Source organism: Patagioenas fasciata, chromosome 3 (assembly GCF_037038585.1).
Source record: "Patagioenas fasciata isolate bPatFas1 chromosome 3, bPatFas1.hap1, whole genome shotgun sequence".
In the NCBI taxonomy this organism is placed as follows: Eukaryota; Metazoa; Chordata; class Aves; order Columbiformes; family Columbidae; genus Patagioenas; species Patagioenas fasciata.
Window position 1 is genome coordinate 47,201,959 of NC_092522.1, and position 13,432 is coordinate 47,215,390.

General features: G+C 44.8%; 1 long non-coding RNA gene across 1 annotated transcript in view; it reads left to right on the forward strand.

Moving 5' to 3' along the window:
* The first annotated feature begins 4,803 nt into the window (after window positions 1–4,803).
* LOC139827561 (uncharacterized) overlaps window positions 4,804–13,432 on the forward strand; it is a 77,923-nt gene continuing 69,294 nt past the window's right edge. The window contains exons 1-2 of the long non-coding RNA XR_011738312.1: window positions 4,804–9,201; window positions 10,157–11,647. This is a non-coding gene — a long non-coding RNA (uncharacterized lncRNA). The remainder of the gene's footprint in view (window positions 9,202–10,156; window positions 11,648–13,432) is intronic.

Below are 13,432 nucleotides of genomic sequence, written 5' to 3' on the forward strand. Positions count from 1 at the left end.
ACAAACAAAAATTTCTTGAACAGCTGGCTGTAGTTTAGTCATTTTGTTGTGCTTGAATTGTTCAGTTAGCATAGAGTAAAGGTAAAGCTTACTAGTCATAATCTTCAGGTGACAATGCCTGGTTTGCTCTTTTAATTTATTTTAGACAAAGTTATTCTGCACCTAGAATACGTAATAAAAATACTGTGAAATTGCAGAAGGTTCAATTTTTAATGGGTACAGTGAGGTTTTTTTGGGGGAAGTTTTTCTTTTGTGTTTTAAAAGTACAGAGGAAAAGTTCACAGGTTATGCTGACAGAACTGTTCGTGTATTTACCTGCTGTCCTTGTCAGTGGTGGTTGCTTCAGTGTGATATCTTCTTGGTTCAGCTTTTAATGTCATCTGAAGGTAAATCAAACTCTTCTACCTTGCCTTGAAAAACAAACCCAAACAGCTTAAGACAAAAGTGGCACACTTCCTTCGAACCTGAACAATTTGCTACACTTTGTTATAATGATGACAATTTGAATTCACAATGTAGCATACAGCAAAGCTCTTGCTGAACTATGTTTTAGCAAACCTGGGTGTCAATTCTTCTGATTTTGATGAAAGACTTGGGGATAGTATATCTACAAATGGTCATTGCTTTAATAGACATCATAGACATACATATTATTGTAAACCTTTTTAGTTTTTTTGATCCTGCAAAGATAGATGCAGACAAAATTTTAGATAGCATAGGTTTAAATAAAGCCTTAATTACAAATTTGTTCTTGTATTTGATAACCCGGAAGTACCTGATTAGCATGCTAGAGCAAGCTCTGATACCTGTTTTTAGTGCCTTGGTCAATAGAGTGAAAATGATGACTCCTTTTAACAAGGCATAAGATTTTTTTTTCCAAAAATCTCGTCATGAAGCCAATACCTTACAAGCTGAAGACTTCAAGAAACTATCTAAAATAGGAATTAGCTGTTGCTCCACCAATGGCAGGCTGACACTGGTGTAGCTAGCCTGCACAGCCCACAAATGTCAGAGGCTGTAATTTAGAGCTGGTTTCAGGCATAATCAAAATGCAGGTCATCGGAAGTGCAGTGGTAGTTATGGATGTTATTGCATCAGTAGTAGTAATGCCATTGTGTTAGTTGTGCATAGTACCATATTTCTTTTCACCTGTGCAAAGTATGAAAGGTGGAAGTGACCCATTCCACTTGTGTATTTGCTGCTTTGGAGCTCACAGCTGCTGGTGAATAAGATTTGTAAGCTTACTTTACTGCAGGTAAAACTACTAATCTCTCTCCCAGAAAGAACCATCTTCCCTTCTGTGGTGCTCCAAGAACAAGGCACTTGTTTTCAGCACTAAGAGGATTTCTGGTAAAGGAAAGCAGAGGTCTGTTAGTTTTATGTTAGGAATTCTCCTATCATCAGTTATGAGCTTCTCAAGCAGCTTTTATAGAAAAAAGCTCCAGCTAGTTTCATGATTGTGCAGGACTACCTTTGATGTCTCACCATTAAGTTTTCTATATAATGGAATCAACTCCAAAACCAGAGTGATCAGGCACGCACTGGCTCATCTGGCACTAATTTCCTTACCTCGGGGGATGACAGAATATTACTGTTGCCCTTAACTGGAAGTCCCAGCTCTGCTGTGTAGGAAGCGAATCAGCCATCATCAAAGTAAAGTTCCAGCTATTTATGCACCCAGAAGAATCTTTCTAAAGTTTTGTTTGTACATCTGTTGATGGTGTGTTTAAAGTCCCTTAGGCTGAACAGTGGCCCTACATGACCGTTGTGTTAAAATTAGCAGGAGTTAAACTTCAAGGGCATCTTTGAAGTGGCCTCTAAGTGCTTTTAGTCAGTGTTTCAAAGGCATGTTGTACTGTACACCCATGCTTCTTCATTTTTAAACATAAAGATATGAAAAGGGTGGAAAAAAATCCTTTAGGCTTCTGTTGTACACAAATCTTAGTTTGGTTTTTAATTTCTGTGTTTACACTGACCAGTATGGCTTATGGTCTCCTTTATGCAGTGACCAAAAAAACCTCTTGGCACAGCAGTCACATCTGGCCAAAAGCCTGTTGCAAAGAACTGCAACTTGTTCTTAATTCACGTGGACTGGGCTGGCTTTCATCAGAGGTGCTGCAGAAACTGAGCTTCTGGTGCGGGTAACAGTACTTGTTTTCTGCATTTGTACCAAAACAGAGCTTCCCAAAGAAGAAGATGTGGACATCTGATGCTGTTATCAGAGGGCAGAGTTTGCCATGTCCCATGTGAAGCCATAGCTGGGAAGTTTCTGTATCAAGCTGTCCAGCATGCTGGCACAAGCAGCTTTTTCAAAGTACAGTGTTTTCCATACGTTCTTGAAAACAAAAGCAAGGTTCTCGCTTCTTTCACTGCAGTAGGAATTTAGAGGTGCTAGTTTTACTGGACATCTTTTGATGAAGTCACTGCCATTTTTCCGGCCACTGCTGTAACCCAATAATCATGAACTCGTAAAGGCCTCTGCGCTATAAGCTTTTGACTCCAGACAGGTAGTCCCAGTCCCTGTTTTGTAAAGGTCAGGCCTTGATTTAATGGGATGACATGCATGTCCTGCAGCGTGCACTCACCATCATTGCCCTTATACCCTGAGGATGTTCTTGACTCATCTTTGGGGTGAAAGGATGTGGGCTGGTGCTCACCCCCTGTGTGACAGTTGCTGCATGGAGTGTTTCTGCAGCAAGTACAGTGTTGCTACAGCCTGTAAATCTGTCCAGATGGTTCATGCTGCGAGGCAATTATGAGTGGCTTTCATGTATGAAAGTTCTACTGAGCATGAAGGCAGAAAACAGCTGAAGTCACGTAGTTCTGGCTCTTCATAACTCGAACTCTTACAACTGAAAACTGATTTGCTCACACTATCATTTATTTGAGCAGGTCTTAAACTAAACAGCAGAGGGCAGTTTTGCACTCACATTCTGTGCAAGCTCATCCTGCAAAATCCTGATTTTTAGAATCTTTCTGTCTGGTGAGATGATGCAATGCAGCATTTTGTCCAGACAAATTTTGTTCAGTGTATGAGATGCGATCAGTGGAACACTAATGGCATGTGTTTCTAATGATACTTAATTTTGGCTTTTAAAATCCGAATTTAATTTAAATTTTAAATTAATTTTTAAATTTAAATTTTTAAATGTGTTTGGTTTGTTGTGATGATGATTAGAAGGATTTCCCTTTTCTTCATCCCTTAACACAAACCAGGTATATATATAAGCCATCTGCATTGTACAGCTTAAGCACTGCAACAAAATGCAACTGAATCTCATTCCCAGGCGTGCAAGAGAAGTGTTTTCCCCCCCACCCAGCTGTGATTTTTCTGGATGAGCTTTGCTAGCTGGAGTGAAAGGAAAGCACCTGTTCACTGCAGTAGGCGTGGAAGAGAAATCTGCATCTTGAGCCTCTGCCTAGAGTTGGATTCTGGCTGTGATGACCTGTGTGAGGAGGTCCAACCACCCAAAAAAAGGGCAGGATGTTACAGGTTGGTGACAAGATGCAGTTTCGTTGCTGGTTGAAATTCAGCCTAAGGTGGCAAAATTGACTCACCCTGTTGCAATCCTGTAGCTGACCTGCAGTGAGCTGTTGGGGTCTGCCTCGTGCCTTGGAGGCAGCTATTTGTATTGTAGATTTGGCTTGAGACCAAATCGTAACTAATCCTGTGCCTCTGAAGTGGTTTTTCTCTGCTTCCTGGGGTGTGTTTGCAGGAGGAAAACTGTACAAGTAAATGGAAGTTTTCAGCCCTTGTAACTGTCAATCAGCATTTTTCCAAACATTTGACTTGTTAGTAAGAAATTCTTCAAAGTCTGCTTAAAACATGGCAAGTATCTAGAGGAAGAGCTGTTTGATAAAAAGATACTGTCTCTGCAAACTGTGCTTCTCCGTCCTTGCATCAATGTGGATGTGTTACAACCTGTAAAATAGCCCGGAAGATACAGAAATTTGCTGCAACAAACCAATCTTTGCCTGTTTTGGCATGTATGTAAAAGAGCATTTCCTGGAGCTCCAAAATAACCTGGTTAGCATATTTTGTTGTATTTAATATTATTTAATTAGAAGAAGTGTACATTCAGCTTTCATGATTAAAATCACAATGATTATTGCACAAATTTGTTAATTATAATGCAATGACTAATTAAACAGAGAAATGAAGGAAAGGGATTCTTGAGCAAGTACGTTCTTTGAGGAACTCTGTGGTGTTTTTAATTGATAGTACATGTCTAATCAACTAATAGCAGTACATCATTATTGGTGGGAAAATTCTGGTTTTGATAGAAATTTACTTTATGAACTCCTAGAACTAAGGAGGTGGAAGTTTATGCCTATATAAAGAAGAGAGCCCAGGTTGCAGCCTCCATTTTATTGAGTTCTACTTGGGTTGGTTGCTATGATGACACTCAGCTGAATTTACATAACCATGAGATGTTGCTTTTTGGTTTATGTTTCATTTGCTTTTATCTCTCCATCTAAAGCTTTGAGCTTTAACATCGGGCCCCTTGGCCTCTGTTGGAAGTTGTCCGACAGAACTAAGGGTCCTTTTCTACTTCTCTATAGGGATGTTATCTACTGGCCATTGGCACTGGCAGAAACCTTAGCATGAAATTATTATTATTACTTCTGTGTCAGCAGAGATGTGTGGCACTCTGAAGAATCTGTCAAGATGAAGCCTGCTTCTGCAAGCTCACAGCCTGCGGTCCTGATCCTGTAATTTATTCTGCATGGTCCTTTTCTCATGGAAATTAAGCAATGAAGAGCAGGACATTGGGACAGTGACACAGAAGGGAGAAGGTAAGGTTTAGGATAGTATGATTGTTTTGGTAGTTATTGAGTGGGTATTTTGTTTATCTGAATTATAGATGAAGCTCTAAAGCTCAGTCCTTTTCCACATCACATTCTTTTTAGACTGGCTGGCTAGTTACTAGTTTCATCAGGAAAAATCAGGCCTCCACCAACGATAGACCTGCTTATAAATCATGAAACCTACCCCAAGAAAAAAGAAAGAATTAAGGACACTCTCTATAATTGAAAATATTAGAAGCACAACCCTCTCAAACTGAAATCAAATAATGTGATCTGTCGAGCACTGGGTTAATCTGCTGGCAGTCCTGCGGTTCCTAAGTGTCCTCTGCATTGCAAATGTAAGAAGCAATTCTCCAGAAATCTAGCTTGCTGTTTGATAGCAACTTTAAAAAGAACTCTCTCTGTTCTGTCAAAACTTAGTCATCAGCCTACACCATAATGCCTGAAATTCAGTGACACCATCATGCAAATAGGAAAGCGGCGACATAGGTATTTAGCAGGCATAAATAAGGCAAACAGCTTAGAAAGCAATGCAGTGAGTCAGCATCCATCCTAGATGTTGGGCTGCAAACTGTGAATACATGACAACCTGATAAAATGGTTGAAAACTGAAGAGATACTGTACTGAGAAAAAGTTACAGCGCAGTTTTGAACAGCTGATCCATCCTTAAAAGCAATACAGCCTTCTAAGGCTTGCTTCTGACACTCAAAGTCCTCTTGGCTAGAGCAGATGTTATCTGTTGGTCAGGGTGGCTCTGTCATTTTTCTGCATTGGAGCCAGTGTCTGGAGAGGAGGACATGCCTGGAAGGAGCTGGCTACATGGTAGCCATCTATCCAGAAGGTCAAATGATTAGACTGGTGTGTCCTCCCACCCTCAAGAACCAACAGACTCCTTCTTAGTGGGAGCTTGAGCTAACCACTTGGAAACGTTGGCTTATGTGGCAACCATGGAAGTAAATGCTGATAAGTTAAATTGGTTTTCTAGAGCGCACAGAGACACTGGGATGGAATGTGTTGATACTGGGGCAGTACCTTCCCCATACTTTTTGTCTTATAATGTGAAGCAGGGAAAACAATCGGCTCCTATGTAGAATCCCTCCTTTCATTTTGGTGGTTTCCAGAACAGTGTTTGTTATGAGACTGCCAAGGTCAGGAGCAGTGTTTTCACTGCTAGGTTGCCCTCAGAATTTTCCATCAGGCCTAATAATATTTGCCGTTAGGCTGTAGATCTTTTCACAGATGGGTGTCTCTTACCTCGAGCAGCACATTTTCGATAGAAACAGTGATCTCACTCTGATTTTAAAGAAATTAGGAAACATTGCAGTCTGACAGAACCAGCAATGGCTCAGACTCAGGAGACTTCATGGCCTTTCCTTTTTTTTTACTCTTAATGTTCAAATTCTGCCTTCCCCACTCCTGGTAATGTTGTAGGTGTTGTGTACTTAGTTTCAGGAGGTGACAACCCAAACTTTGTTGCTGATTGATGCAGCAGGGATCTTGTAAGTTCTGAGTATTCATAGGTCATCATAGTATTTGTAGAGGTCATCACTCTGGGCTTTTGAAGAAATGCTGCTGTAAGACTGATTCACTGGAACAGCATAGATTATCTTCATTTTGGGGAACTTAACTCCATTTTCCTTTCTTCTTGGAAGACCATGGGTTTTTTTGCTGATATCAAAGAATATCACCCTTGTTGACGTGGCTGTTTAGGGCACATGCAATACAGCCGTGCTTTTGTGAAGCTTCACGGGACTTGGGGACCGAAGACATGGAGCTAATGATTATTAGCTAGACGTACGGTCCTTTGCACTACGGCCAAATGCAGTCTGCTGCTAATCACCTTTCATTGTCCATAAGGTGTGCAGGTGGTCATTTATTTCCAATGGGATGTGCAAGAACAAAAAGCAGTTTGCCATGAGACAGAGCTTTGTGGGCAGTCTTGGATGCCTGATGCAAGGCTTCTTCTGTCGCTTCCCAAAATGATTGTCTGACACGGCAGAGTTCAGGCACTGGCAGCGTTTTTGTTTTCTGTCTAAACAGAGGTCTGCTGTAGCCAGGACCTTGCAATTTAATGTCTTTCAGTGAACATCAGAATTCACATACACCAAGATCCTTTTTCTTTTTAACTCGCTGTGTGAAGGTCATGGAAAATAATGTGTTTGCTTCCCTTTGCTAGGTGTTTTGCACGGGTGGAGTGCCTGCCTTTTGCTATCTAAGGGGCTTAGTGTTTTGGCTTTTTTTTCAGTATTGAAAGGTTAACATTTGTATTCTTGTTGGAATACAATGGAAGTGTGTCATTTCAGAGGCACATAGTGGAGTTTAATTTTCAGGGCTGGCACTGCAGGTTGCAGTTGGGCACACACGTACTCAGGTGTTTGGTCCAACAGGATTGGGAACAGGGCACCAGCTCTAGATTCAGGCCTCTCTCCTTGGGACAAGGTAGCGCTCACTGTTCCCGCCAGCCCGTCGTTTTGCCACAGGTGTCCGTACAACAATTGCTGTGGTCGCTTTGTGTGCAGCAGCAATGGAAGATGGGAACCTGCAGGCCTCAGTGTAAGCACCAGCTTTTCCCAGCAAAGACAAGTTTGCCTTCAACTTCCTGTTGGTGGAATTTTTCCCTTTCCCCCTTGCCTTCCTACACCTGTTTCTAATAGACCAAGCGGTTTTGCAGTTGTCAGGCTTGGTTGTAAAGCACTGAAAGGAAGCTGGGCCCCGTGTTCAGGTACGGTGATGCGAGGGGGGGCACGGAGAGCCCGCAGAGCCCCCCCGTTTGTTTTGGCTTCCCGGAGCCGGTGCCACTAGATGGCAATGTGGTACTCCTGCCGCCGGGACTCCTCGGCTCTTTCCTATAGCGTTTCTTGCTTTTTCTGTATTTGTCTCTGCCAAACTGGTGATTGCACCCACCAGCCCGGCAAGAGAACAGAACAAAATCATTTCATAGAACATTACAGCTGTTGTGCCCTTCTCTTTTCTTTCTTTTTTTCTGCCCCCCCACCCCTTCTTTGTCCCACAGCAGGGTGCAGAGGTTTAAAAACCTTTCTTAATCGCTCTCATTCTAAAATCAGAGAAAACACAGCCTCTTGGGAGCAATTAGCTGTGAGAAAAGCATTTCTCAAACAATTGCCAGGAAATATTGTCTTGACCGATATTCCCGATGTAACACTATCGTTCTCAGTGCTGTTATTCTAAGATACTCGACTGCAAAAACAGCAGGGTACAGATTTTAAATGTGTGATCTGCAGCTTACCACCTACCTTACCTTTTTATATCCATTTACTTTCAGTTTGTGTCCTCCCTGCGCCCCCTGTAGCAATTCTGTTTAGGAGAGTGAAGAATTATTTGTGACTCTCCTCTTGTGACTAGTGTATCAGGCCAAGGCTGTGATAAGACACAGCTGAAAATTAAGGTTATGACTCCACTGCCCAGCTTTCTGATTGAAATTCTGTGGCAAGTGTGCTGCGGAGGAGGTCAGGCTGCATGCTTACCGTGATGCCTCCCAGCTGTAAAGCCTGGCAGCCTGAGAATACGTGAGGTTAGTGAAGCCTGAATTTCAGTGGGAGCAGCTGGACAGCACGTAGATGTGAAGCAGGCAGCAGAGGTCCACTGAAAGCAGGGTCTCGGACAGGGAAGCCCTCTACCCATTGTTGTATTCATGGAAGATGGACGGGGCTGTAGGGTGGGGAGAGGCTGGCAGCATGGCGGTAAACCTCAAGCGCTAAAAGCCGGCTTTAGCAGTGGCTAGGAACCTCTGCTAGCTAGCCACCTAGCTAGATGTACACGCATGCATGCCCATTTGCATGCACAGCCATAGCTGCTTGTATTGTGCGGTTCAAATTTTGTCCCTCTTTACATAAATTTGTGGAGATTTGAGAAATGGGCCTCACTCTGTGGGACAGGGTGTGAACTGAAGCACCTTCTGGAAGACAGACAGCAGTGTAATCCTTTCATTCAACCCTGTCTGCAGCTGCTTTTTATAAACTTGGCATAAATACACACTCAGTGAGGCCAGGCCTGTGTAGTTGGAAAATATTTTCCACCATCCAAAAAAACAGAAGATTGGAAAAAGAACCCAGAAATTGTGCATAACATGGAATGGCCTCGCTTGTGGTTTTTTCCATGACTTCCTCAGCTCATTTTTCTGCTGCCAATTTTAGAAGCCCATAAGTCATACTTGTTAAACTTTCTCAGTTAAAATGTAACTCTAAGAACAAAGTCATATGATATGTTGCAGCCAAATAATCCTTCCAGAGCCTCTGACTGGAGAAAAGCTACCCCAATCCGGCCAATTTGTGAACCTGCGAGGGCTTCTGTTCCACCCTCCCTGGTGACGGCTTCCGCGTGGGCTTCAGCGAGCGCTTCTCCCTGCTTTTGCTGGGCTGGACAGGCCCATGGTGGGTTATCCTGCAGAACGGTCATTGCAGAAATTTCAACTGCTCCTCTAGAAGGACTTCAGCAGGAGGCAATGCAGAGGAGGCAGCAAGGGGAGGCAGCACAGGGGCTGGCAGGGTCCAGCAAAAGAGGGTTGAGGTGCCATTGTAGGAAGGTGCTGCTGCTGTCAGGGTTGAGGAGACAGCAGGTCGCTAAGAGCGAAAGTGAATTTGCTAGAGGGTTTGAAAAAAGGGCATCCTCACTTCATGCGTTTTTAAGCGTTGGATCAATGTGGAAGTACTCGCATGCCAGGAGCAATATTTTTGTTTGCCAGTTTTGCTCTCTTTTAGAAAGTGATTGTGTTTACACCGGGCACCAGATGGCTGTCCTGAAGTGCCATCCCTTGTCCAAGATCTGCTCTGTCCCCTCACACAGAACAAATCCCCAGTCACTGCTGAAGCAGGGGTGGCTCTAAATGTACACTGGGGCAGTAGCCCAGAGTGGGATCTCGCTGTCAGCCAGAGGAGAGGCAGGGGAGGGCGTGGAGCTGTGAAGGGCTTCTTGGTCTGCTCACCCTTCCAGCCCTGCCTCCCCCTTGGTCTGGGGGTAGAGCTGTGTGGAGAATCTTGCTCTGGGGGACAAAAACAAACAATCAATTCCACCCCCCCATCCCCCGCCCCCCCCCCCCCCAATATCAGATTTTGAGTTTGGTTCTGGCCCTGGGAGAGCGTCTGGAGGAAGTCGGTGGAATCACGCTGCTGCGGAGTGGCTGCCAGGAGTGGCGGCCCCAGCGACCTCCCCTCTGCGGCAGGGCAAAACGCCCTCGCCAAGCCTGTGTGGTCTTCACGGGAAGGGAGGAACTGAGCAAACCCGCTGGAAACCAGCAAGGGTGTTGTAATGTTTTTTGGACAGCCAGTTTCAGAAACCAGCCACTGCCTCCCTCTCGCTCTCTCTCTCTCTCTCTCTCTCCCCTGGCAGCTGCTTCCCGTGCCATGACATTGAGGGAGGTGGTGGTGACGGATGTAACCGCAGCCGGGCAGAGTCACTTGCCCAACGCGTGGAGGCTGGCCGACAGCCAGGGAAGTTTGCTAAGGACGGGTTTTCTCACAACAGGCTCCCTGTCCCTGTGCACATACCTGTAACTGCGCCAGGTGCCTGGCATGGCCACCTCCCCAGCTGAGTACATGAGGCGGCAGAGCTACCCAAGCTGGAAGGAGAAGGAGAAGAAGAAAAGGAAGAAAATTTTGGTTTTGTCCCATGTGAATGCAGACCTGATAGCGTCCCGAAGCACATGTTGTTTGTGTCACCATATTGTAATTAATAACCATGCCTGTTTGTTGGAGCCAGCTGTTCTTTGTGCTAATGGTAGGAGGCATGGGGGAGAGGGTGCGGAGAGGCCTGATAGTTTTTTTTGCTGGATCACCACCTTTAAGTTATTGTTATAGACCTTTAAAAGGATCTCTTTGTATGAACTGGAATATAATGCTCAGCTGGGCTCTTAAATTCTGGCTCTGTTGAGAAGAGAGATCCTTTCATATCGATTGTCATTTTGTATGCAGTTCAGGCACCGACTTGTAGAAAATCTGGGCCAGGAGAGATATCATTAGGTATTTATGGGGGTTTGGTTGGCTCAGCAGTCAGTTTTTCCATTGTCATGCCGTGACAGTAGTGCATTACATACACCCTCAGGAGACATCTTTCTGCTTCCACAACAATAAAGGACTTTTTTCTTTTTCTGACTCATCTTCAGCTTGAAAAAAAAACTACCACCACCAGTAAATATAATTAGCAACAGGCAGATATACTGTACGTAGCTCTCAGAGCCCATTGGGATATTTCCTATTAAAATGTATGCTCGTGGTTGCTCAAACCTCCAGCTGCATTCCTGATTATACTTCAGTGTTTTAACATAGCCTGGTGATGTTGTAGGCTGAGGAGCCATTTCTGGTTTGGATAAAGAGGATAAATACATTTAAAGCTGAGGTTGTCTTTGGAGCTTTGGCCAGACTCTGTGGCTCACAAGGCAGGTGAGTACAAATGGCTGCATGGTGCTGGATACAAGGTCCACTTTGCTCTTTATCCTGCCTCTGACAGGGGCCAGCAGCAGATGCTGTGGGAAGGAGGACAAGAAACAGAGCAAGTCTAGACTGATCCTGCCCCAGTGTGCCCTCTTGACTCCCAGCACAGCTGTTCTTACCAAAGGATGGGTGAAGAGGCAACTACTGCCTTGATCCTTCTGTTCCCCAGGCTCCCCAGGCCCTCACTGTGCAATGTCCCCTCTTTGCGTTGCTTCCCAGATGTGGCTCCGCGTGGGATGGAAAGCAGAGCCAGGTCTGCTCTGCTTCGGATCCACGTGGTCACGTGAGGATTTCTGGGTTAAATGTGTCCTGGCCCTCTCCGTGTTTCTCTTATGTAAGTGTGATGGAGGCGGGAGCAGGTGGTGTGCAGCTGGGCTCTGGGCTCTGCCAGGTGGGTGTTCCCTTGCACTGCAAGCCAAAGTCCGCACGATCCCGGTTAGGGGCTGCTGCCCGTCTGGCGTGTGCCATTGGAGTACCAGGCAGCCAGGACTCAGCCTTTGGGTCCCTGTTTCACCTCGGGGTGAAGGCTGACGCCAGTCACATGGCTGCGAGTGGGCCAAGTGGGAGATTAGTTCAACTTTGTTTATTTATTTATTTTAACCTGTGACTAAGATGGAGGAGTATTTGGATGGGAGCTGCTCCTCCCAGAAAAGCGCTGCTTATATTTCAGTCTCCTAAGCAGAGTCAGTCGGATCTGAAGTGCTCATAAGCCAGCACTGGTATGTGGGCTCTGCAGTCATGTCCTCACCTAACCTGGCATTTGTGTTGCTGGACAGAGTGTGGGCTGGTTGCTTGCTCATCCCAGCACAAATAGCCAGAAGTTTTCCTCTGTATTCCTGATTGCTGAGCTCAGAAGGGTGGAGGAGAGGAAGAACAAGCTTTCAACTGAAAGTGGCCAGGCATTGCGCAGAGCTGTACCTGGGGTTACACTGAGAAAAACATGATCGTGTGCGTGGGGTGGTGTCTCTATAGCCACAGACCATATTGCAGGGCTCACCTGTGCAGCATGTGTTTAGCACAGTCACTAGTAACACTGCTCTGTGTGTAAGCAAGTCAGTACCTGCTGCCACGTGATCAAAAGGAGAGATTCTTTTAGAAACATGCGAGGGTGGTATGAAAAAACAAGTCAGCTGAAGTATCCTTAGCTTGTACGGCACCTGTGGGCTAGTAGACAAAAGTGAAACAGAGCACAGAAACTCATCAGATATTGAGCTGGTGTTTATTTCAATTATCTCTACCTAATTCCACCTGTGTAAGCTACTTATTTCTTTGAGATCTTGTCAATTCAATACCTTGGCTGTAGACACACCTACTCTCTGGAGGAAGGGCAGAGCCAGCTCAGCCAACTTTGATGGAAAATTCTTTCCCAAAGTGAGGGTCTTGTTCCATATAGCAGGGCAGAGGGAAATGCAGAGAGCTCGTCAAGAAGTATTTAAAGCCTAGGACTTTAAACAGCACCTGACTAGGTGGCTAGGAAACTAATGATATATGGGGAAATAGAATTTCATATTCTTGAGTTTAGGGAATTTTGGAGAATCCTGTCCCCATATGTAATCAGTTGCTAAAACAAGTCTCCTGGGAATGTAAAAAGTCTGTCTCTCTCCCCTCCTTATCCTATAGCAATATAAGTAGCACAACTTCACCTGAGTTTTTGATAAATAAATGAGTAATCATGCCTTCAAGGCTATCTGGGACTTCTGCACCACATCCTTGCTCCGGCTTGTACCACAGTACAGTATTTTACAATGTCTGGGATGGAGAAGATTTCTTCTGTGTAGTGTGCTGTGGTATGTTCACTGATCACAGCATTGTCTGTGGGGTGAGAAATGGGCTAAGACTCCTCTCAAGCCATCAGTCTTTGGCATTTTCTGTTTTAGCACTCTCTAATTCTTCAGTGAATCACCTGGACAGCTAATCACTGGGGTCAGGCCTGTTGGCTTTTGGTCAGCAAACTAAAACTTGTTGGTTTGTTTTTCTGAGTTGAGTTGGTAAACAAAGCATGGGCCAAAACTTCTTTTAAGCTGTCATGGCAAGGTCTAGAGAAGAGGAAGGAAGCAATGCCAGCCCAAGCGCAGTATGTGCTGGGAGTGGTGCTCTGATTTTCAGCAGGGAGGACTTTGACATCCTAAACCAGCAGCTCAGCCTTGACAGTGCAGCACAAACCCTCCAGAGAAAG